Source organism: Telopea speciosissima, chromosome 6 (genome assembly GCF_018873765.1).
Source record: "Telopea speciosissima isolate NSW1024214 ecotype Mountain lineage chromosome 6, Tspe_v1, whole genome shotgun sequence".
NCBI classification, from domain to species: Eukaryota; Viridiplantae; Streptophyta; class Magnoliopsida; order Proteales; family Proteaceae; genus Telopea; species Telopea speciosissima.
In genome coordinates, this window is record NC_057921.1 from 67,730,083 (window position 1) to 67,756,134 (window position 26,052).

General features: G+C 43.0%; 1 protein-coding gene and 1 non-coding gene across 2 annotated transcripts in view; both read left to right on the forward strand.

Moving 5' to 3' along the window:
• LOC122663728 overlaps window positions 1–26,052 on the forward strand; it is a 53,413-nt gene that overhangs the window by 25,958 nt on the left and 1,403 nt on the right. The gene's annotated exons all lie outside the window — the stretch shown is intronic.
• On the forward strand, window positions 25,755–25,879 carry LOC122666434. The gene has a single exon (XR_006333623.1). It is a non-coding gene; the product is annotated as a U6atac minor spliceosomal RNA (small nuclear RNA).

Genomic DNA, 26,052 nt, shown 5'->3' on the forward strand with positions numbered 1-26,052 from the left:
ACCAAGGAGTGCCTGTGGAGGCCAGAAGCATAAATGATACGAGGAGTTATCTTGTTGATGAGGATCCTATTAGGGTGCCAGTGGTCAAGCCAATGGTAAGTAGATAGACCATCTCCAATCTGAGCTTGAATGTTGTGGAGAACCAAATGGCGGGAGTCCAAGATCTTGCGCCAGACCCAAGAAGAATCAGAGGTAGCAGAAGATGACCAGATGGAGTCCTGACGGAGGAGGCCCGAGTAAATCCAATCGACCCAGATGCTCTTCTGTTTAGAGACAATTTTCCAGATGAGCTTGATGATCCCTATGGAGTTCACTTCTTTGATTCTTCGAATGCCCAAACCTCCTTCTTTCTTAGGAAGGCACACTGCTGCCCAACTTAGAGGGCGAAGGAATCTAGAAGGCTCCTTACCCTTCCAAAGAAAGGAGGCGAAGAGAGATTCCATGGACTTGATTGTAGCTTGGGGAAGACCACGGATGCCGGACCAGTAGATATATGATGATTCCAGAACTGAACGAATAAGAACCAATCTGCTAGCATAGGAGAGAAGCTTGCCTTTCCACAACTAGAGCCTTTTCCGGATGAGATCAAGCATCGGGGTGCAGTGGTGAGCTGTAAGCCTGGCAGGGATAAGGGGGAGACCCATGTACTTGACAGGCAAATGGCCCTCTTGGAAGCCTGATCTCTCAAGGAAAGCCACTGTCTGAATCTGAGACTCCAACAAAGAATAAAAGAGACTTTGCAGGATTAAGGCGCAGACCGGACAGCTCATGGAAGTGGTGGAGACAGAGCAAGGAGGCCTCAAGGGAAGCCAGAGATGCCTTGGAGAAAATCATCAGGTTGTCTGCGAAAGCCAAATGAGTAAGCTTGAGGGCATTACACTTTGGAAGAGGAGAAATGAGCCGCGAGTCCGTGGCAATTTGGATTTTCCTGGAGAGGACTTCCAGTGCCAAAGTGAACAGGTAAGGGGATAAAGGACAGCCCTGCCAAATACCCACTGAAGCCTCAAAGTATCCCGCTAGACTGCCATTGATCAAGACTGAGAACCTAGGAGAGGTGATGCAAGCCTGTATCGAGTTGACAAAGATCGCTGGAAAACCCATCTTTGCCATCACCAGAGCAATGAAATCCCACCTTAGAGAATCAAAAGCCTTGTGGAGATCAATCTTCAACAGGATAGAGGGGGCACGATTTTTCCTATCAAAACCTTTGACAATATCATGGCAGAGAAGGATGTTGTCAGAGATGCTCCTTCCAGGGATGAAGGCTGATTGGTTGTCGCTGACTAGGAGATCCACAACACTTTTGAGTCTGCGAGCTAGAATCTTGGCAATAAACTTGTACAGCAGGTTGCAAAGAGCTATAGGCCTGAATTCATTCATAGTAGAAGCTCCTTCTTTCTTGGGAATAAGGCAAAGAAAAGTGTGATTGATGGCTTTGACCTGATTCGGATTAAAGAAGAAGCTTTCAATGGCAGCAATAAGGTCCAATCTGATGATATCCCAGGCAGCTAAGAAGAACCTCATACTAAAACCATCTGGGCCAGGAGCACCCGACACCTTGAGAGAGTGAATGGCAGCAACTATCTTGTATTCTTTAGGAATGGAGCCCAAGGAGTCAAAATATGGCTGAGGAATGAATTTATTGAGCAAGTCATCCGGTAATGGAGAGGAGTTCATTTGAGTGCCACTAAATAAATCCTTGGAAGTGCTGAACAACCAGGTGCTTGATATCTTTTACTGTTGCAGCAGTAGAGCCATCTTGAGCAGTGAGCGTAACAATGGAGTTGTAATTGACACGAGCTTTCAAGAAGCGATGGAAGTAAGCAGAATTTGAGTCTCCCAAATCTAACCATTTGATTCGAGATTTCTGCTTGAGGAAGCTTTCCTCCTGGGCCAGCAAAGAAGAGAGCTCCAAAGATATAACTTTTTCCTCAGCAGCGAGAGCACTATCAAGATGGTTAGACTGCAATCGAAGCTGAAGAGAGGCAAGCCTAGCCTTGCAATCCGAGACCTGCTGAGGGATGTTTCCAAAAGTGTTAGCATTCCAATCCTTGAGAGCAGCCTTTACATTTCTAAGCTTTTTGGAGAGAGCAAGGAGGGGGGTGGAAAAAGCAAAAACTGGCTTGTCCCAAGCATCTTGGACGGTGGGGAGAAAAGAGGAATGGGAGGTCCACATGTCAAAGAACTTGAAGGGCTTGGGACCGAAGGAAGTAAGGGGCTGAATGGCAAGGGAGATGGGGGAATGGTCAAAAGTGTCTGGGTTGTCAAAAGAGGCATGGGAAGAGGGGAATGCAGAGAGCTAGTCTTCATTGACCAAGACCCTATCCAGCTTACAAGAGATCTGATTGACTCCAGCCCTTTTGTTGCTCCAAGTAAGAGGGAAGCCAGACCACCTCAGGTCATTAACTCCTAAGTCCTCAATACAAACATTGAAAGAGCTCATAGCTTCAAGGTCCAAGTTATCACCTCCTTGTTTTTCATGACTGTACCTGATGACATTGAAATCACCTCGCAAACCCCTAGGGCAGGCCCCAATATGGCTGGCAAGAGATCTGAGCTCAAACCAAAGAGGAATTCTCAGAGAGCGGCTATTATAGGCATACACCACAGTGAAAAAGGGGGAGAAATGGCTTAAGCAGTCCGAGAAGGAAAGATGGAAGAACTGAGAGGAAGAGGAGATGAGGTGAATGGAGATTTTACCGGGGTCCCAAAGCACCCAAATCCTGCCATTGGGGTGATGCAAGTAGTTGGTGAGGAGGGACCACCCTGGAGCAATAGAGAGAGCAATAAGCTGGGAGTTAGGCTCTTTTATGTGAGTTTCTAAGAGGCAACAAAAGGAGGCTCGCGAAGAACACAATCGAGAGCGAACAACAGCTTGTTTAGAGGAGGAGTTCAACCCCCTAACATTCCAAATAAACCCCTGCATCATTGGAAAGAAGCAAGGAGGGGCAGCAAAGGCTGTGAGAGCCGAGACAAGATAGACCTAGAGCGCGTTTCACTGCTGTAGCGCCTGCAATAGGAACTGCCAAAAGGGAATGTCGGATGGACTCGGCGAGAAGAGGTGTTTTAGTGGGGAGAAGGGAGGCTGGAAGCATTCTCGGGCAAAGAAGGAGGGTGCCCAGACGGGTTAAGAGGAGTGGGTGGGTTTAAGACCTCAGAACCCGAATTAGGAGAGGAAAAGTGATTAAAAGGGGAGGGGTTCAGCCCAACGGCTAAGGAGATTGGGCCAGACAGAGAAGTCGTTGCCAACAAAGTCATATGGTCAAGGGGTAGAGTGGTAGGGCCCACAGGGTTGGAAATAAAAGACAAATCCAAGTTCAAAGTCGAAACACCTATCGCAGACTAGAGAGAACCCATCACAGTCGCTGCCAGGAGAGAAGGCGATGCCAAGGGAGCAGTCGAGGTAGCAGTACCAGACGACGAAGGGTAGCTTTCCAAGGGGGTTGGTAGAGGCAAAGCAGCAGTGACAGAGGAGGGGCCAGTAGAGCCAAGAATGGAAGGCTTCAAGGCAGGAGTTTCCGACATCCTGGATTTGCTACGAGGCATAACATCAAACTGGGGCTTTTTGGGGCAGGAGCCAAGGTCAGAGCCATCGTCGTCCTCAGCAAGAGACAGAACCCTGAAACTATTCGGACCGCAGGGTAAAAGCTTGGATTTCAACTGGTCTGTCGGCTTCACTACTTTTCGCCGGTGATTCCGGTGACGGATTCTTGACCTGAGCCTTCCACAGGAAGCAGGACGATCATCACAAGGTTCCGGCGCCTCAGTAGCCTCAACAGAGGGAATTGCAGCGATATCTAGGACTTTAGGAGTGTAGAGAATGGAATCATGCCCGAAGGTTTTACAGACCTCACAGTGAGGAGGTTTCCATTCATAGTGAATTTCTTGATAAAAGGAGTAATCCGCACCCTCCTTCACCGTGATAAAGGCAGGGAGAGGGGTCTGCGCCGAGACCTCAATGCATATCCATGCATAAGCCAGCCGATCTTTCCTCCTCATTCTCACATCAGAAAACAGGGGAGTGCCTAACACTGATCCGACGGAACTGAGACTAGCAGTGCACCAGTAGTGGAGAGGTAACCCAGGGAGGTTAACCCACAGAGGAATGGAAGAAGGGTCCACATGGTGAAGTTGCAGACGACGGTGCCATTGCCGCAGGAAGATTGGCTTCTTGCCAATTAACGAAGGTCCTCCCTCCAAAACACGAAGTTTGTCAACATCAGAGGAGAATTTGAAGATGAAGTAGCCGTTGTCCAGAAGAAAAGTCTCCAGTAAACCACGCGCTCGCCATTGCTTACTGAGAGAGGCTTTGACCAAGAGGAAGGGTGGTCTGGAGCCAAGGAAATGGCCGACGAGGGAGTTCTCCTAAAGCTTTGCTTCATTGGCGAGGCATTCAGGGGGACAAAGAGCCACCGAGGGGGGCCCATCGGAGACGGGAGGGACAAAGTGCAGGGGAAGGCCATCCGAGAGGGATTCAGAAGCAGGACGGAATAGGTCAGTCCAAGGAGATTGGCCTTCCAGAGGGGTTGAAGGAGGAGGGGGAAGGTTTGACAGGGTAGGGGGGGAGGCGGGGAAGTCATCAGGGGAGCAGGTCACCGGTGAGTTAGGTCACCGGAGAGAGAGGGGGGCATCCTGTCAACTTAAAAGCCATCCATCCTATTTTCCCCAGCGAGTTTTTTACTTCCACTCTTCCAGCGATTTACATGGACCAGTGTTTATTTACTGAATTGTATCTTTGTTGAGTATGCCATGTCATGCATCATGAATATAACTCAGATTCATATAGTTTTATCGCTTTTGATTCTTCGCATTAGTTGCACGTGAATTAGGATGCATTGGCATGCTGCATTGCATTGATATTTTGTTTGGAACTGTATAAATGATGATGATGCACTGTTTAACTTGAAATTACTCTATTTGATACATATGCCATCATGTTAGACTGCATATGGTTAGGATTTACATTGCCCAGTACTACGTCCCTTACCAACAGGGGAGAGGTGTTGGATAACCCGTGGTAGGTCCGAAGGGATGATTCCTGAATGCCATTCAATGACCCATTATCGAAGAATACTCAGGTGTGGGAACAAACAGTAGGGTTAGTCACTGGAGGTCCGTTAGCCTTAGATGTATGATGCTTGAGCTGCCGGGTCTCCACCGTAGTAGAATGGTTTCGCTTGGGTGACCGACGTCTGGTTATGTGTTTCCGAGACCGAGGCTAGCATTGTATTACAGTAGTACTTATACCTCATGAGACCTAGTATCCATGTTAGGAGCATGTTTGTTTAGGGACATTCATCATGGACCATTTGTATGTGTTTGCATGTTTTTCCTTACTGGGCTCAGTGGAGCTCACCCTCGTGTACACCTTATGTTTCAGATGATACTGTTGCTGTCTCTGGTGTTTTATGGAAGTCTCTTCTGCTCAGGACACCCCTTCAGCTTTCGGAGTTGATACTCCTCTCGTGGTGGAGCATGATGCTTCATGCTTGTGTGATGACTGCGCGTTCTCTTGAGCTGCCTGACAGACCAGGCTTCTTCCTTCTTTTTGTTATACACTTTTGTATATAGACTTGTGTAGATATGTCTTTTGTTTCTAAGCTACTGTGTGGGATGGTATTGTAACTTAGTTTCACTTCACTTTTATATATATAATAACTTATTACTAGTTTTCCTTATTACTGTCTTAATTCTATATTTAAATTGCTTCTGCTGCATTTAAATTCTGTATTTGTGAATATGATTGTGAATAGGGTACTGCACTTGCGATCCTGGTGGGTTGGTTGGATGTCAGAGACATCCAGTCACACTTGGCCCTTATAAACCGGGCCGGAGTGTGACAGTTTTTATTCGGTACAGTACCGGTATTTGGTATTCAATATGTTATATGTTGTATATAAATTAATAAAATTATTATATATAATATAAAATATATTATTTAGTATGTTATATTGTATATATAAATTATTATATATATGAATTACGTATATAATTATATATATACATATATATTGTATTTATATATATGCTTTCAATTCGGTATGTACCGAAGGTTTCAACCATCATACCGATACCGTACCGAGTCTGGCACCATTTTTCCATACTGGTACCGTACCGAATATGTTCGGTACGGTACCGGTAATATGGTATGGATCCGGTATACGGTATCGGTACATAGTTGACACCCTTACCTGCAACTCATCTTCTCCATTGCCTCGGTGCTACCAATCACCATCCCACTTCTGCTCCATCTCGCCCATGTACATCATCACCACTGAAATCCTGTGCTCGCACACTGTTGCAGAGAATGGTTTTGTTTGATTTCATAATACAATAAGAAACCACATTCAAACAAAACCCAATTCTTGAATTAAGGTTTTTAGAATTTTAAAACAAAATAATTTCAATTGGACAAGAAATAAATACAAGAACAAGGAAAAATCACAATACAAAGCAACCACGTCAAAAGCTGAAACAAAATCACCAGCATCCATAGCATCACCTTCAACACGTCTCTCTGGCCGGAGGTAGCATTAAGGGAGAGAATTTGAAGTCCCAGCTACCAAGGGCAATATGAAGGCCATGGCAGCGAAAGCCCTTTGGCACCTCGCCATGGGAAATTCTGCCATTTGCTGGAGCATCACCGAGTCCAAAGCGCTCCTCTGCTTTGCGGTCCTCTTGGAGTTGCTTGATGATAGAGAAGGGAAGGTTTCTAGGGAGGCTGCCAGGACCTGCTTGACATCAAGATCGAATAATAGGTGAGGGGTTGAAGCCCAACTCATCTTTCCTTTTTTCAAACCCTAAACGATTTGGGGAAGATGAGGGCATTTTGGAACGTTAAAAACAATTTTAACGTTTTCAATCACCAGTTAACGGACTGGGTTTTTTTGTTAATTGAGGCAAACTTCAGGGGAGGTACATGAAATTTTCCAAACCTCATGGGTGAAAGTGTAATTAAGGCAAACCTCAGGTGAGGTACGTGAAAGTTTCTCATAATTAGATTGTGTTATTTACCTTGCGTTGGATGAAGCAGGATTGTTTGTCTAATGTGCCCTGTCTATTTTTAATTTTTTGTTGACAGAAGATTGGTACTGCGTAGGAGGATTGAATCCCCTTGACCACTTCGTGTTGGGGAAGAGGATCCAGTACCAGAGATACCAGTCCAAGAACAGCCAGATGAGGGTATTCTTGCACCATCCGTGCAGGGTACTATGATAGATTATGAGAGGCAGTTCGAGGAGTTGTTTCGTTACACTCCACACTTTGTGACCATAGATGAGTCTAGGGCCAGTAAATTTGAGAGTGACCTGACTGTAGAATTTCAGCGCTTTGTGACAGCATTTGAGTGTGCCACATACACTGCAGTTATGAGGCGTGCCCTAGCAATTGAAGGGCAAGGGAAGGGAATTCACAAAGTAGATGACAAAGGGAAGGGAAAGCGTTTTCACCCAGCTCAGGGTTTTATGGCCATTTTAAACCAGAAACAACAAAAGACCAACCCTGGATAGGGAGCATCCAATCGAAAAAGCTCCAGAACCGTATCCTAAATGTGGAAAACACCACCTTGGCCAGTGCAGATCTGGCACTAGAGTCTGTTATAGGTGTGGGAAGATGGGGCATAAAATGAGGCAATGCCCTATGGGAAATGTTCAGGGGAACAACAGCAACAACTAGAACAAATTAGCTAAGGGGACTTAGAAGCCCCAGGTGCAAGGGAGGGTCTTTGTTCTTACCCAGCAGGATGCAAAGGCATCTTCAGCTGTAGCTGCAGGTTTTTTTTTTTTGGTGAATAGAAAAATCATTACCCCCCAAAGGGAGGGGAAAGGAAAGAACATTTAGTTACCTACAAGAGTGGGCAACATGCAAGCCAAATAGATTTCTTCCTAACTAGAAGGTCTGACAGATTATTATGTAAGGATTGTAAGGTTATACCTGAAGAGAGCTCAACATAGACTGGTGGTCTTGGATATGTACCTTGGTACGAGGTAACATTAGAAGGCGAAACAGGTTTGCCCTAAGATAAGATGGGGGCGACTTACAAGGAGTTCTCCTAGAATCATTAATGTAGGACAGGATTGAAGGTTCAACCAGTCCCAAAACAGGATCTGAAATCAGGGAAAAGGTTCAGCTCGATGGGAATAGGGATGGGATTATTGAATGGGTTAAGGAACAGGTTTATGGTTAGGGTAGATGATGGAATAGGTCTAAATAGTAGGGGATTGAAGGGGGTAAGCCAAAACCAAATCAGCAGCAGGTTTCCCCTTTGCCGATTTCAAAATTAGTACAGAAAACATGTTGGGAGTCTTGAGAGAAATTCAATGGCAGCCAATCTGCTGGGTAGATGAGGCTGAAACAGGGATCGAATGGAGGTCTTAGAGAGGGGAAGGTATGCTCAAAAGTTTGAAGAAAAGTAATTACTAGATAGAGCAGAGGAGTGAGGGGATAGAATTAGAAGGTTGATTCAAAATTAGAAACTAACCACAGATCTGGTCTGAGACTTGCAGCAGAGAGGTTTGAAGGTTGAAGATAACTTCGAATGGCAGTAGAACAGTGTTGGGATGAAGAATCAAACTTGAATCAGCCTCCCAGGCTTCCCACCGTAAGGAGTCGACTGGATCGAAAACCAGCCCCTTCCACCTTCGATCGAACACTAAGGAAACTCCATAGGAGCAAACATGCAAACAGCAGCACAGAGTTGAAGCCAAAATCGTGGGTTCTTCAGCCCCTTGGGTTACTTTATATAATATTAGAAAGGAGCAGCAAGGGTCCACAATTAGAAAGTTTCCAATTGGTCCCTTTTGCTTGGAGTACAAGACACAATCAGTTTCTAAATTGATGTGAACTACTAATTGTTGACAGTTACTAATTATGAAAATAGAAGCTAACTACTAACAATGAAAATAGAAAGTAAATAACTTCAGCTAGACCACTAGACTGGACCATAACTTAAACTGAACCAAACCGTTCAATTGAACTAACCCAAACCATTTTAAAAATAAACTAAAGAAATAGACTAGCTAATTCTGTATGCGACCTTATTACCCATACTTTAGGCTAATAAAAGTGGCCTATTACATTGAAAACCCATGGGATCAAAGGCCTAACATGTATAGAACCCCGCCCTAGACTTATTCCTAAGAAAAACAAGCCATGTTTGGTGATGGATCTGCATCAATCATTTATCGATAAAGTGGCTCTACAAGGAAAGTGGGATTTTGAGGGAGATACCAACGAGATATGGATTGAGATGACAACTTGTATTAAAAAGGTTGCTAAAGAAGTCCTAGGGATTTCAAAGGGTATGCGTTTGGCCCCTAGAGAGACTTGGTTGTGGGATGACGAGGTTCAAACAACCATTAAGACTAAGAAAGATCATTTTAAGACCTGACAAAGGACTAACTAGGCAGAGGATAATGTGAGATATTACGCGGCTAGAAAAGAAGCTCAGAAGATTGTGGGGACTGCAAAAGTGAAGAAATATGATGACCTTTTTGAAAAACTTAATACAAAGGAAGGGGAAAATGCGATTTATCGGATAATTAAAATAAGAGAAAGGAAGAGCAGAGATTTGGACCATGTTAAATGCATTAAGAGTGAGGATGGTAGAGTACTAATACGAGATGAGGACATTTTGGAGAGATGGGGTAAATATTTTTACAACCTACTAAATGGAACTACCTTGACTGATAGGATGGATTCAGAAGTGGAGAGGAATAATCTTGAAGCCAACACACGTCATGGACATCTACAACGAGTTGGCGAGGCCGAAGTTAAAGAGGCCCTACGAAAGATGATGGTAGTTAAAACATCGGGACCGGATGAGATCCCAATTGAAGTGCGGAAGAGCTTAGGGGTACGGGGGATATCTTGGCTGACCAAGTTGTTTAACAAGATTTTGAGTACAAAGAAAATGCCAGATGATTGGAGGAGAAGCATTGTAGTTCTGATTTATAAGAATAAAGGTGATATCCAGAACTGCAATAATTATAGATGCATAAAACTAATGAGTCATACCATGAAACTATGGGAAAAAATCATTGAAGCCCACCTAAGAAGAGAAACTGATATATCGAAGAACCAATTTGGTTTTATGCCAGGGAGGTCCACAACAAAAGCTATTAACCTTCGAAGGAGGCTTATGGAAATTTTTAGAGCTTACAAAAGGAACCTCCATATGATCTTTATTGACCTAGAAAAGGCCTATGTTAGAGTCCCTAGAGAGCTCATTTGGCATGTCCTAGGTAAGAGAATGAGCTCAAATAACTATGTGGATATAATTAAAGATATGTATGAGGGCGTGGTGACGAGTGTCAGAACTGCAGAGGGCCAAAATAGTGAATTCCCAATTACAATTGGGTTACACCAAGGATCAGCTCTAAGCCCTTATTCGTTTGTACTCATCATGGATGATTTAACCAGGCACATCCAAGATGAGGTCCCTTGGTGTATGCTATTCGCTCATGATATTGTTTTGATAGATGAGACAGTGGAAGGGATTAATTTGAAGTTGGAGTTATGGAGATCAAGAGGTTTTTACTTAAGTAAAACAAAGATAGAATATATGATGTGTAACTTCAGTCAAACCAGGAGAGGTGATGAAGTGGTGAAACTTGTGGAGCGAGAGCTACCACAAAGTGAATGCTTTAAATCCTGGGGTCAACTATTAACAAAGAGGCTGATATAGAGGATGATGTTTCCCACAGAATTAAAGTAGGATGCATGAAGTGGAGAGGTGCATCGAGAGTGTTATGTGACAAACGCATGCCTGTTAAGCTTAAGGGAAGTTCTATAGGACAGTAATACGACCAGCTATGACATATGGGGCGGAATGTTGGGCAATTAAGAAGAGTAATATAGATACGATGAGTGTAGCAAGGATGAGAATGTTGAAGAGGATGTGCGGCAAGACCAGGAAAAATAGAATAAGGAATGATTGTATTAGAACCGAATTTGGAGTTGCACCAATCCAGGTCAAGCTCCGTGAGAGTTGCTTGAGGTGGTATGGTGATGCAAACCTGAGAGGGTAAGCAAGCCAAGATCGAATCTTGAAGAGAATAGATAGGTATGAAAATAGATAGCTAGGTTCTAGAGCTGGAGTCCCACTAGTCTACTAGCCGTAGGAGGTCCACCTAGGTCAATCCGCAGGAGTCCCCCCTAGGTTGCTGAGATTCACAAATCTTGTTTCTCACAAGGGTTTTCACAAGAGGATTTTGTTTACAAAATTCTGGGTTGCGTTTGCGAGCAGCCAAAATTTGCATTACATAGAGATGGAATTCTTGAGTACAACACAATATCATTTATAGACTCTTAGAATTCAAAAACTCCTTTGGAATTCCCCATACATAGAGAACAATTCCTAGACATTGAAACTATCCCCAAGACAACGGAATTACAAACAAGATATAATAACTGCTAAGCTAGGAAAACTAAAAGCCTAATTAATACTATCTAGGAAAGTAAAACCCACTATGTTAATTAACTTAGGAACATGAAAAGACAAACTAAGAAGATCTTCATTGTTCCCAGTAGATGGTAGAGAAGAACTAGGAGAAAAATAAGGAGTATTTTCAAAAAATGTGACGTCAGCATTAATAAATTGTTTACTAGAAACCGGATCAAAACATTTGTACCCTTTATGTGTTCTAGAGTAACCAAGAAAAATACATTTAATAGACCGAGGAGATAACTTATCAATAGCAAGTTCTTTTTTTTTTATTATCAATAGCAGGTTGGAGCTTATGAACGAAGCCCACGCAGCCAAAGACTCGTGGTGGGAAAGCAAACAAAGGATGATCAGGATAAAGAATAGAAAAAGGAACATTATTATTTAAGACAGACAGTGACATATGATTAATAAGGTAACAGGCAGTAAGGACTGCATCACACCAAAAACGTTTGGGGAACATTGATGTGGAGCATAATAGATCGGGCTACCTCCAGTAAGTGTCTATTCTTGCGTTCGGCCACCCCATTTTGTTGTGGAGTATATGAACACCTAGTTTGGTGAATTATACCATAAGTGAGGCAAAATTAGAGATCCCAATTCGAATATACTCAAGTGCATTATCAGAATGAAATGTTTTAATGGACACACCAAATGGAGTTTTTATTTCTTGATAAATTGTTTTTTGGAGACCGTAAAAAATTGAGATCTGTCTTTCAATAGGTAAACGGTAAACCCAAGTAGAAGGGGAGTAGTCATCCACAAAACTAACAAAATAAGAAAGCCCTAATTTATTACGGACCCAACACGGACCATAAATGTCAGAATGTACTAAGGAAAACAATGAAGAACTTTTAGGTGCATTACGTGTAGGAAAGAAGGCACGGTGATTTTCCCTAGTTCACAGGCTTCACACTCAAAACGAGATGTAGATCTGCAACTAGGAACCATTAACTGTAGTTTAGGTAGAGACGAGTGGCCAACATATTGTTTTACGTCAAAAAACAATTCAGCCATCCTTCTCTGCACAATTCTCTCTAGAGTTTTCTCAACAACAACAACAACCAACAACATGCAAGTGAGTCCTTTTTTCTTCTCTATTGTGTTTCATCGAAACAATGGTCATTATGTAGGATGTACGAAAGAAGAATCTTTTGATTCCATTTTATATTTCGCTTGTCACACCCCGGCCTGGTTAGTAAGGGCATGGTGTGACTGGATGCCAATCGACATCCAACCAACCTCCAGGATCGCAAGTACAGTACTCCTATTCACAGTTTATCACAATATAGTAATAAAAACACAGCGGAAAAGAACAAATAATAATAAGAAGGGTAATAAGAGGAAACTAAGTGATAAACTTGATATATTAATAAACTTGCATTTACACTGTACAATTCTTTCAAAAGTAAATACAAGCTCAAAACAGAAAATAAGCCACTGCATGCTTATCTATAACAAAAGTAAAGTATAAACACAAAATAAACATAGCCTTGTCCGTCTGGTCATATCACAGAAATGCGCATGCATCACACACGCATGAAGCATCATGTACTTTGAGTTCCTGCACCGCATAAGCATCATTGGTGTGGAAGTCCAAAGCAACATCAAATCCAACCCTTGGTTCCTCACAACCAGCCACACTATCTGAAAAAGGAAATATCCACGGGGATGAGCTCCACTGAGCCCAACAAGGGAAAACATGCAAACAGATGCAAATAGTTCATGATGCATGTCTTAATTCTAAGCATGCAACTAGCAACAGGTCTAAGTCTCATGAGGTTTAAATGCTACTGTAACAGGTATGATATCCTCAGTTCCGAGATTACGCATTAGACCCTAAGAATACCACTCTGCTACGGTGGAAACCCGCCAGTTCTGGAATTACGCATCGGACCCCAGCGAACCCCCAATGTTAACCCTACTGTTTACCCCATTCCGGAAATATTCTTCGGACCTAGGACAGTAAATGGCATTCCGGAATCATCCCTTCGGACCTACTACGAGTTATCCAACACCTCACCCCTGTTGGCAAGGGTCGTAGCATTGAGTTTATGATAACCTAACCATATGCATTTCTAACATGGATGTCATATTTTCTTTGACTGCCCTTTCTCCTGCTCTATCTGGAAAGACATCCTTTCTAAATGCTGGCCAAGAAATAGGAGGATCCTTCCTTTTGATTGAGAATGGATTTGGGCTGATATGACATTCGGCGGGTCTTCTCTTTGTGATGTGGTTGGAAAGCTGGCTTTCTCTGCTGTCATCAATCACATTTGGATGGAGCGTAATCTTCGGAAATGGTCCTCCAAATCTAGATCTACCAACCAGATTTGGGATTCCATCTCCTTTGAAATTAAATCCAAACTTAGTTCGGTTGCTCCTTCTTGTGTTGACACCCTAAGAAACAGACTCATTGTTGTATCCTGGGGTCTTTCCTCTATCTCCTTTGCTCCCGCGGGCTCCCCTGTTTGAGCTTCCGCTGTTGGCTTTTGTTTTCCTCCCTCCTATTTGAGGGCTGTTGTTTCTTTTCCTCTTTAGTAATGAAATTTTTATTCACCAAAAAAAAAATATGGATGTCATATGATTCAGCAGTTGATAGTAAAGTAATAAGTTCCAACATACCTTTCTCTGTTTCATTCCTAAATCCTCTGGAGTCTCCTCCATGACTGACTTCAGACCCATCTCCCTCTGCAACCTCCTCTACAAGTTCATTGCCAAAATCCTAGCCAACCGCCTTCAACTTGTCATCGACTCCCTTGTTAGCCCTAACCAGTCCGCCGTTATCTCTGGAAGAAGTATCTCGGACAACATCATCCTCTGTCAGGAAATTGTTTGAGGCTTCCACCGGAAATCCATTTCGCCTTCAGCCCTCCTAAAGATCGACATCCATAAGGCCTTTGACTCCATTCGTTGGGACTTTATATCCCAAGTCCTCCTCAAGATGTCCTTCCCCCCCACCTTTGTCAATTGGATCCTCTTCTGCATTTCTACCCCCCGGTTCTCCGTTCTCCTCATTGGCAGCCCAGCTGGATACTTCTCCTCCTCCGTTGGCATCCGCCAGGGCTGCCCCCTCTCCCCCTTCCTTTTTTGTCTCTCCCTTGAGGTCCTTTCTCGCAGTATCCAATCCAAACTGTCGTCCTCCTCATCTCCCCCATCCCTAAATGCAAGCCCACCAACCTAACCCATCTTGCCTTCGCTGATGACATCATGATATTCTCCAAGGCCTATCCCCTTTCCCTAGAGTCCATAATGTCATCCCTTCACCTTTTTCAGGGGCTTTCCGGTCTCCGCATTAATCACCATAAATCCCAAATCTTCTTTGCTGGAGTTCCCGACACCACCATTGCGACCCTCTCCACCATCACTGGCTTTACCCTTGGCACCTTACCTGTCCGCTACATTGGCCTGCCCCTTATTCTTGCCAGACTTTCAGCGCATCATTGTAACCCTATACTTGACCTCCTCAGCAAGAAACTTCAGCTCTGGAAAGCCAAACTTCTATCCTATGCAGGTCGCCTTTAGCTCATCAGATCGGTTCTCTAGTCTTACTACATCTACTGGAGCGGTGTTTTTGGTCTTCCCAAGGCCACCATCAAGGCTGCCGAATCTATTATGTGTGCTTTCCTTTGGAAAGGTGTGGACTCAGCCAGATTCCTCCATCCCAAGAGCTGGTCTACTATTTGCTTGCCCAAATCTGAAGGAGGCCTTGGGCTCAGAAGGATGAAAGATGTCAATTTGGCAGGCTCTATCAAGTTGTTATGGAAGCTCCTCTCCAACAAATCCAGTATTTGGACCTCTTGGGTGTATGCTGGACTCCTTCGTAGAGACTCTATTTGGACTGTCAGATATACCCCCGACTCTTCCTGGATTTGGCGTAGAGTGCTGTAAGTGAGGCGTATAGTCAAGGGAGCTATGTCTTGCAGGATAGATGATGGGTCCCAGACTTACCTTTGGCTCGACAACTAGCATCCTTCAGGTGTCCTTGCCTCCATTGTCAGCCCCCGCACCATATTTGCTTCCGGCCTGGACAGGTTTTGTCACACCCCGGCCCGGTTATTAAGGGCCAAGTGTGGCGGGATGTCTCTGACATCCAACCAATCCCCAAGGATCACAAGTGCAGTACCCTATTCACAATCATTGCTCACAGATACAGTAATCAGAGGCAGCGGAAACAATTTAATTAATAGAGATAACATCATTAGTAAGAGAAGTCTAAATGATATTTCATTTATATAAATGATAAGGCTTGTGATACAACTATACAGTTCTCAAAGATACTACAGAGTAAAAGTATACAAGAAACTATTCTATAACTATATGAAGCATTTATAAAGCATAAAAGAGTGGGGAGGTAGCCTGGACTATCAGGCCAAGATCAGGAGGTTGCCCAATCATCACGTGCGCACGAAGTATCGTGCACTTCAAACTCCAGCGCCGCAAATCCAACATTAGAAGTAACTAAATCACCTGAAAAATAAGGATATCCACAGGGGTGAGCTCTCAACTGAGCCCAGTAAGGGGGTACAAGCATACAAACACAATAAATCCATGATGCATGTGCTAAACTAACATGTTCCTAGCACAGATACTAAGTCTCATGGGGTATAAGTACTACTACTAGTGGTAGATGCTAACCTCGGTCCCGGAACTAACCCTTCGGTCACCCGAGCGAAACCATTCTACCACGGTGAGGACCCGCCAGTTCCGGAACTAACACATCGGACCCCGACAGACCCCCCAAATGACCAACCCTGTTTCCCTGTTTATTCCCACAGCGGAATTAGGGACCCGCTAACATGGGACAGAAGATGGCATCCCGGAACTAACACATCGGTCTCTGCCACGGGTTGTCCAACACCTTTCCCCCTGTTGGTAAGGGGCGTAGTACTGGGTAATGAATATCAACCTAGCCCAATGCAGTCTAAACATGATGAGGCAAGCATGATCTGAGTTATAAATTACCGAATTCCATCACCATAAATTCACATCATATAAATAATCAATGCAAATGCAATGCAGTATGTCTTTGTGCAACCTATTTTACATGCAATCTAATGCATTAAATAAAAGCTAGAAAACTACATGCTCTAGGTATAGAGGTAATGATGCATGAGCATGGCATTCAGCATAAAGTTGAAATTAATGTGATAAACACGCAGGAAATTAAGGTCGAATCCCCTTACCTGTAATTGTAGCTAGCCTAGGTGAATAAACTCCAATAGGCAGGCAAGAACAGACCAAGACAGTCCTAAATATGAGACAAGAATATTATAGATTAGTTATAGAAGGAATCCTAGGTCAGTTACCCACCAACAATCCAACAAACCAACTAGAAAACAGTAGAAACAACCCTAAACAACCTACCAAACACCATGCAATAGGTTCTGGGATGGGCCAAGGTCAAGTCCTAAGGGGTCTAGGTCATAAGGGCACAAAAATGGGGGAGCCGGATGCAGACTTCCAAGGAACCAGTCAGCCTCCCCTGGGCCTGCAACAGCATCCGGGTCAGTGTCCGAATTTGGGGGTTTTGCTTCAATTGGCCAGATCTTTGCATGTATGGCCCAAATTAGGAGTTTTAACATTAATTCAAGGTGGGTCAATCTATTTTGGGTTCCAATTTCATAATTAGTTAGTTAATTTAGAAATTTCTTCAAATAAACCTAAATTTCTTAGCTAGGGTTCATGGACTAGTTACTGGGAGCAGAAATTGGGCTTATTAGAGGTACTGCCATGGAGATTCAGGCATAACTGAACCTAGATGGCAGCAGGACAGCATTATAAATAGTAAAATCTATAAAAATCAAGCTCAAATTAGAGCTTTAATGGCAGGTATTTACTTGGACAGCACCTAGGCTATACTAGGATGAACTTAGGGGAGATTTAGAGCAGTTTTAGAAGAAATTTAGAGGAAAAGAAGGTAATTACAGCAAGGGATTCACCAAGGCTTACCTGAAACTGTAATTGCAGCATTCTAATGGAAGCTTTAAGTCCGAAATTAGGTGCAAGAGATAAGCCTTCAAGAACAGCCTCTAATCCCTCTTCTTCTTTTCTCTTTTCCCTTTTCTTTCTTCCTTCTCCAAGCTGGAACGATTCTGGTTCCTCTTCTCTTTGTTGGTGAATAATGAATAGTGTAAAGAGGGTTATATTTATAGAAACTTAAGCACTAAGGGGCAGAATGGTCATTTGATTATAAATTATTTCTAAAATTGATTCTTTTGTATTTATTATCTTATTCCAGCTACAGAATGATGTCATGCGACATCAGGGATGATTCGGATACGGGTAACTGTCCGGAATTACATTCCCCACTGGGGAACTGGGTCCCACAGAGGCAATTTTACTAAAATACCCTTCGAACTCTATTTGGTTGTACAAAACGTTATATAAATATATTTTACATTATACTTACATTGAGTTTAATTAAGGGGGAGGTCCTCCAGCCTGTCCAGCTAGCAGACCCGACACAGGTAGCTCTGGTGCGGGGTCCCACAAGGTAAAAATTACTATTCTGCCCCTAATACACTAATTAATTAAAAATACAACATATATACATATAAAATGAGATTCTTACCTGGGATTCGGCCTAAGACAGAGAGAGGCTTCGCAGGCCATCAACCCAGCATGCCAAGCTTATGTGTTGTCTTCCGCTAGACACCTCAGACTCATTTAAGGCCATGGTAGTTGGTTGATCGGAATGCCTTTACAGACGAGTCATGAGATAGGTTTGAATTTCTTAATCAAGACGGCCCACAACTTAGAGGCTAGCATGGCCAAATATTGAACCAGAACCTGAAATCACATAGATTTCAAAAGTTCAAATTTATTCGGAAATTTGACCGGGTTTCACAGGTTTACTCTAGTGGCTTCCATTATCACCAGTGGTTCATGGTCCCAGCCCCCTTCCCCCCCGCCCCTCGCTGATTTGTGGAGCTCCCTCCCCCTATCCCCCCTGGTCATCGAGGAAGAGGTGATACCATCTTGTGGCTCCCCTCCACCTCAGGTAATTTCAGCTCCCGCTCGGCTTGGGACTTGGTTAGACAAAGAGGGACCCCATGTCCTTGGCACAAAGTGGTTTGGTTTAAAGGGCATATTCCTCGGCAGAGCTTCACCGCTTGGCGTGCCTTAGCTAACTGCCTCCCCACCCAAGCTTTTCTCATCCATCGCCACATGCAAGTCTCCACCAGCTGCTGCCTTTGTTGGAATGGGCACGAAGATACGGACCATCTGTTCTTCTCTTGCCCCTTTGCTGCCTCCATCTGGAAACGGGTCCTTCGTCACTGCTGGCCCGCTAGGAGAACGCCCCTCCCTCTTCCCCGTGAATGGGTCTGGATTGATATGACTTTTGGGGGTAATTCAATCTGTGACAGGATTGGCAAGCTTGCCTTTTGTGCTACTATTTCCCACATTTGGATGGAACGTAACCTTAGAAGATGGATGTCCAACTCCCGCTCTTTTGACAAGATTTGGAAGGCCATCTTCTTTGATGTTTCATCTAAAGCTTATTCCCTCACCCTGAGTAGTATCTTGGATACCCCAAGGAACAGGCTGATTGTTGTCTCCTGGGGTCTCCCTACCACCATTCTTCGCCCTAGCTAATCTTTAGCTTCGGCTTGTTGGCCCTCGGGCTTGTATATTCCCCCCCCCTTTTTTCTTCGTAATTTAAATTTTCATTCATCTAAAAAAAAAATAAGTTCCAACATCATCTCTCAAGCACATCATTCATAGATCACAATAATATATGCATATGCAATATGAAATGTAACCTAATCATCATGCATACTCCTAATGCAAAGGAAAAAGCTATAAACATACATGGACGTTGTGAAACCCGGTCAAATTTCCGAATAAATTTGAACTTTTGGAACTTGTGTGATTACAGGTTCCAGCTCTTCGTCTATGATAGCATCGATGCTATGGGCTGCATCGGTCGAGGACACAGAAGAATTACTCGACACACCTATGGAGGACTCCGAGGATCCTTCCCAATTTGCCCTTCTGGAGTCAAAGGACCCCTGTGAGACTCCGCACCGGAGTTACCTGTGCCGGATCTGTTGCCTGGAGGCTATGCAAAGGCTCTCCCTCAATTAGAATAATTGTAAGTATGATTTAAATGAATTATATATATTGTTTGTACGACCAAATAGGGTTAGAAGGGTATTTTAGTAAAATTGCTTCTGTGAGACCCAGTTCCCCAGTAGGAAATGATGTTCCAGACAATTACCCGTATCCGGATCACCCTTGATGTCGCATGACATCATTCTATAGTTAGAATAAGATAATAAATACGAAAATTCAGGTTTTAATCTAATAATATGCCCAAAGGACAGAATTGCCCCTTAGTGCTTAAATGCCATTTACCCACATATATATATATATATATATTTATAACCTTCTTTAACTATTCACAAATCACAAACTAAACTAAGGAAGCTGAAGAATTCGTTCCAGCTTGGAGAAGGAAGAAAGAAAAGGGAAAAGAGAAGAGAAAAAGGAAGAAAAGAGAGCTGTCTTGAAGGTTTGAAGTTCATACCTGAAATTGAGCTTTGGAATCTCCAGTTGAGACTGAACTGCATAACTAGAGGCTGCCTGCACTTTGTCTCTGCTTCTATACTAAGGTAAGCCATGAAAAACTTGCTGATTTTCCCTTTGCTTCCCTTTTTCTCCAACCTAAATTCACCTAAACAAGCTGGCCTCCATTAAAGCTTCAAGAATAAGCTTGAATATTGAAATTCTGCTATGAATTGGACTGTTTTGGAACAGTCCTAGACCAATTAAACCTGAAATTGTGTGGTGAACCCTAATCAGACCTTAGTTACTGAAACTATTGACTATGTAATGAACCCTAGGCTAACCAATTTAGGATTAATTGATAGAATTTCTAAATTAGGAAGCCAAACGTGAAATTGAACCTCTATTTAGACTGACCCACCTTAATTTGGACTTGAAATATCAAATTTGGGCCATGCATGCAAGAATCTGGCCAATTGGAGCAAAACCCCCCAAATTCGGCCAAACTCCCAGATGGAGTTGCAGGCCTAAGGCCGGTCGACCGGTCCTGAAGCCCCCTGAATCCGGCTGGTCCTTTTTGGTGCCCTGCTGCCCTGTTACATTGGGAATTGCCCTGACTTCTATTGGAGCCTAATAAGTGCTGTTTTATATGTTGTTTAGGTCTGTTTCCTGCTGTTCTTTGACTGTTTTGCTGGGTTATCTGACTAGGACTAGACTACATTACAGGTAAGGGGACCTTGACCTTAATTTAAGCGTGTTTATCATTTTAATTTCACTGTTATGCTGAATGCCATGTCATGCATCATTACAAATGTACCGATGCATATAGTTTTCTAGCTTATGATTTAATGCATTAGAATGCATGTGAATTAGGCTGCGCATTAGCATACTGCATCGCACTGCATTGATATTTTTGTAATGTGGAAATTGTTGAAGGTGGAAATTAGTACTCTATAACTCAATCCATGCTTGTATCATCATAATTAGACTGCACTGGGTTAGGTTGATATTCATTACCTAGTACTACGCCCCTTACCAACAGAGGGAGGGGTGTTGGACAACCCGTGGTATAGCTGAAGGGAAATGCCGGGGTGCCATCTTCTGTCCCATATTATCGTGTCCGCTCCGCTGTGGGAATAAACAGACAGGGTTGGTCTTTGGGGGTCTGTTGGGTCTGCTGCCTGGTGACATGCCGATCTGGCGGGTCCTCACCGTGGTAGAATGGTTTCACTCGGGTGACCGATGTGTTAGTTCCGGGACCGAGGTTAGCATCTACCACCAGTAGTACTTAGACCTCATGAGACTTAGTACTTATGCTAGGAGCATGTTAAATTAGGGTATGCATCATGGATTTATTGTGTTTGTATGCTTGTACCCCCCTTACTGGGCTCAGTGAAGAGCTCACCCCCGTGGACGTGCTTCTTTTACAAATGAAATTGCTACCGTTGCTGTTGTTGGTTCTGTGGGGATTGCTCCTGCTCAGGATGCTTCTCCTACTGCTGGAGTTGATACTCCTTTCTTTGTTGAGCATGCTGCTTCATGCTCCTGCGACGACTGCGCGTTCTCCTGAACGTCCAGATTGATCAGGCTACTTTTTTTCTTTTTGTCTATTAACACTTTTGTAAATGTGATAGTATATAACTTTTTGGGTTCTTGAGTTACTGTCTTTTTGGGAAACACAACGTAACTGATGTACATACAAGTTCATATGAATATAATGCTATCACTAGTTTTTCCTTATTTATTGTTTTAATGCTCTATTATTGCTTCCGCTGCATTTTAATTCGGATAATTATGGATGAAATTGTGAATAGAACACTGCATTTGCGATCCTGGTGGGATTGATGGGGTGTCTGAGACATCCAGTCACACTTGGCCCTTATTAACCGGGCCTGGGTGTGACAGACGTAACTTCTAATATAATGAATGAATAGGTGCAGCAAGCATAAACATAAATTAATGGACATAAACACTCTCAAAACAAAGCCAAATTCCATTCACCTTGAGTTGGAGAGAAACTAAGCCAAAAGAAAGTCCAACTCACAATCAACTTTACCAATAGAAGACTTACAACCTAACATAAATAGTACGTAACATGTATTAGACCCTGGAATAAGCCTAGGTCAAAGCTTCAAACAATTAGGATCAAAGCAGAGACAGCAAGGGAGGATCGGATGGAGACCATCCCTAGGACCGGTTGACTAGTTGGAGGCCTGCAACTCCATCCGGTGGGTGTTATAGAATAGGGGTTTGAGCTGTACTTTCATGGATCTTACCATGCACAATGATAAAACCAAAAATTGATAAAGGGGGAAGGAAGAATATATCAATTGGGTCATTCCAACCCAATTGCATGTTGAATTTAGAGTCTTTAACATAAAAAACCCCAATTCACAAGGTTTGGGTTGCTTGAGCTAAGAACTCAGTAGGAATGTAAAGAAGAAGAGGAGTTGGGTCAACTTTAAAGGATTTGGAGCTTACCTAAATTGCGATTCACAAGGAGGGCAAGAAGTAATTCAACCAATTAACCTTCCCAAAGCCTAACTTCCTCCAAGATCCAAGAGCTAAGCCTTCTTTATCTCAAACGTCCAAAACCTTCAAGCCTTCCTTCACTTTCTCTTCTCTTCTTTCTTTAGGGTGTTTTGTGTTAAAATGAATCCTAAAGCTATGTATTTCTTATATAGTTAGTCATAGCCATAGTTAGTAAGTTTGGGAACGGAAACAATACGGGAATGGATATGTACGACAGTCAAATGGACTCTACGCCAATAATATTGTTAAAAAATCCGGCGCAATAAAACGCTATAACAATAATACGGTACGTGTTTAATATGTGTATAATACGGTTGCTCTGTAAAATTCCGGGAACAAAAATACAGGCATATATTCACTATGCAACAGACGTGTGCACCTAATAAACACAATAATAGCATTTACCGATGTGCCTAAATATATAGTTTGATTGGTTAACAAGCCTAGATTCATTACAATCTTTATTGTAGAACCCAAAATGGCCAATCAAAAGGGATGATTGAAAGGAATTAGATTGTCCAATCGTTGAAGAAAATGCAAGCAGCAACCAATCGTTAGAATTGGAAAACCGTTAAAAACTAAAGCCGAGAGCAAAGAGATGGAGAAGAATGGAGAGGAAAGGGTTTCAGGAAAATACCTTAAGGAAACTGCCGCTGCAATCGCCGGCCTGAAGAACGCAAGAAGCACAGTCGCCGCCTCGCCGGAAGAAGAGATAGAGAAGAATGGAGAAGGAGAATCAGCCGTTGAGTTTGGTCTTTGGTTTTCCGTTGGAGAAGAGAAGAGACGAGGGTTTGCCGGTTTGGTAACATTTAAGATAGAATCCAACGGTTAGTATTAGATTGGTTTAATGTTTAAGATTGATTTTATCCTTTTTTTTGTATGTATAATTAAACGTATTACACGTGTATTATATGCGTTTTATTCGTGTATAATACGTTAGACCTTAAAATCCGTGTTTTTTCCCGTATCTAACGACTTATACGGCATACGGGGTGTTTTTCATTGAAACGTTCGGATCCGCATATTATACACGTATAATACACGGATTTACTAACTATGGTCATAGTAGAGTGAGTGTGTTTGGTTTGGGCCTTAATAGAATTAGTTTGTGAAATAGATTCTCAAAACTAATTCAAAGACAATTAACCCCATAAGGACTTATAGTTAAGTCACGGGATTGATGTTTCGCGACATAAACGAGAACCCGATCAAGATGGTACATGGGCAGCTTGGGCCACACGGGGATGTGGGTTCCACGGAAAAAAATTACATTTCAGCCCATTATTACATAATTAAAGCATTAATTCTAAGTAAGTAATAATGGATTCTTACCTACAACCCGGCCTAAGGGATTGAGAGGTTTTGCATTTGTTCCACCCAACATGTGTCGCATGCAAAACTTATGTGCGGGGTCCCACCGGGTTCTTCAGACTCAATAATGGCTAATTGGGTTGGCTCTTCGGAATCTTCCATAGATGAGTCAAGGGATTGGTCCGAATCCTCGACCGATAGAGCCCACAACATTGAGGCATACATGGATATTGAACCAGAACCTGAAATCACACAAGTTCAAATAGACTCAAATTAGAGGTGGGTCTCACATCGCTATTGGTTGTTGATTATTCTTTTATTTCCATTCTCTTTCTCTCTCATGAGAAAGTAAGTAAAATTGCATTGCATTGATGTTAGAGGGGAAAAAAATCCTGTACACTCTGGATGCTGTACAATTAATCCTACTCTCACTGGACTCTCTACAAGAAAGAACGCCCAAACACCCTCATAAAATTAACCTGATCCCATGCTTCCATTAGAACTATATTCATTTAAAATCTACCCAAGGATCTCATACAAAATGTATTAACCCTTGCCTAGAGTCTGAAATATGAAGCACCAATTATTTATCAATCTCATAACCTTCCTAGCAAATCTGTCTCTGCAATCTTCCTTGCCTTCAGAAGTGTGAGTTCCTTTTCTTTTTGACAATTTGTAAACACCGGATCAAACTAAGAGAGAGAGAGGGGGGGGGTTGAATCAGCTTCCCTTTTTTTGACGTTTTCTGTAAACAACACGGTCGCTTACAGTCCCACCTCGCACCACCAGAATGTGGCCAGGTCTACCAAGACTGTAAACCCACTCTGCAAAACAGGGATTAGTCTCCAACAAAAACAGCAGGCAACGAGACAAGATAGACGTGGTTCACCTCATAGTATGTGAGGGCTACGCCCACGGAGCAATACCCCTCGGGGTTTCGTATATGCCCACTACTCAACTCAAATACAATAAGCCGCCCCTACGGCTAGGATACCCCTTACCTTGCTTCAACCTCTCACCTCAGTGAGGGCAAGGACCTCAATCCCAATACAATAATGGCCTCAGCCTTGCAATCAATCGACCCAAATAAACAGATTCAATCACAAACCCCACCCACAACAGATCACACTCTAAGTTCTACCCAATACATTCAAAAACAAGAACTAAACCTAGAACAGAGAAGTAATGGTTTGCGATCACGTTTACCTCCTTAAAGGCAAACCTCCAACTCCAAACGAATGCTGTGAGATCTTCAATAGAACGAATCAAGTACTCGAATCCATCGCCAACACCAAATCAAGGTTTTCAGATGATTTCCTTCGTGCCTCTGCTCTCGGACCACGCCAGAATGGTAGAAGACGACTTCTCCTCGATTTCCTTCTTCTCTAGGGCTCAAAAAGTGTGTTTTCGGTCATACTAAGTGAATATATATACTTTCCAACATAATACTGTACCCACAACCATATGCTGATGACCACCGCTGCCAAACCTTATTGCCAACAAAGACAACACTGCCAAAAGCACTAGCACAATTAAATAGCTGTCCTTGATTCATGGAGCAAGAATCTCAGAGAAGAACCTCACCATTTCTGATTTTGCCTGATCCATGAATTGGTTGTTTGATGGACAGCCAAAGTCCCTTGTCCAGGGTTACTGAAATTGTTCAGTTTAGTTGGTGGCCGGGTTGTGGAAATGCTGAGATCCTTTTGAGACTCATGCATCTCACATACTTGGTGTAATTCCATCCAATAAAGCGAGAAGATATAAAAGCTTTTGGTATGAAAACCGCCCATTTTTTTTTCTCCACCTCTATTCAGCTTGTTAACAATTTAATAAAACATTGCAAAACTAACTTTTGAAGTTAAATTCATCTAGGCCACAGGTCTTTTACCCGACCAACATAGGAAGGCATTCCTTTACTGTCACCTACTTTTGCCACATGGCAAGGTGAAATGGTGTGTTCGCCAAAAGGAGACAGGCGGCATCTGTCCTGACAGGGACGGGAACAGCCTTTAAGGCTTACCAATTAACACACATGGTTAAGGCTAACCCCTTCGGTGGATAGATGAGCTAATGATATGGTAGATGGACCAGACAACTAGGGGTTCATTGATTGACTTGGTTATCTGGGTGTACTATTTCCTTTGGTTGCGTTTTGTTTTAGTTTTCTTCCTTTCGTATGTTCCGGGCCTTAGAGGCTTGTGCTTCTCATTTGCTATTTGTCAATATGCTCCCCTTTTCATCTTTAATATTAT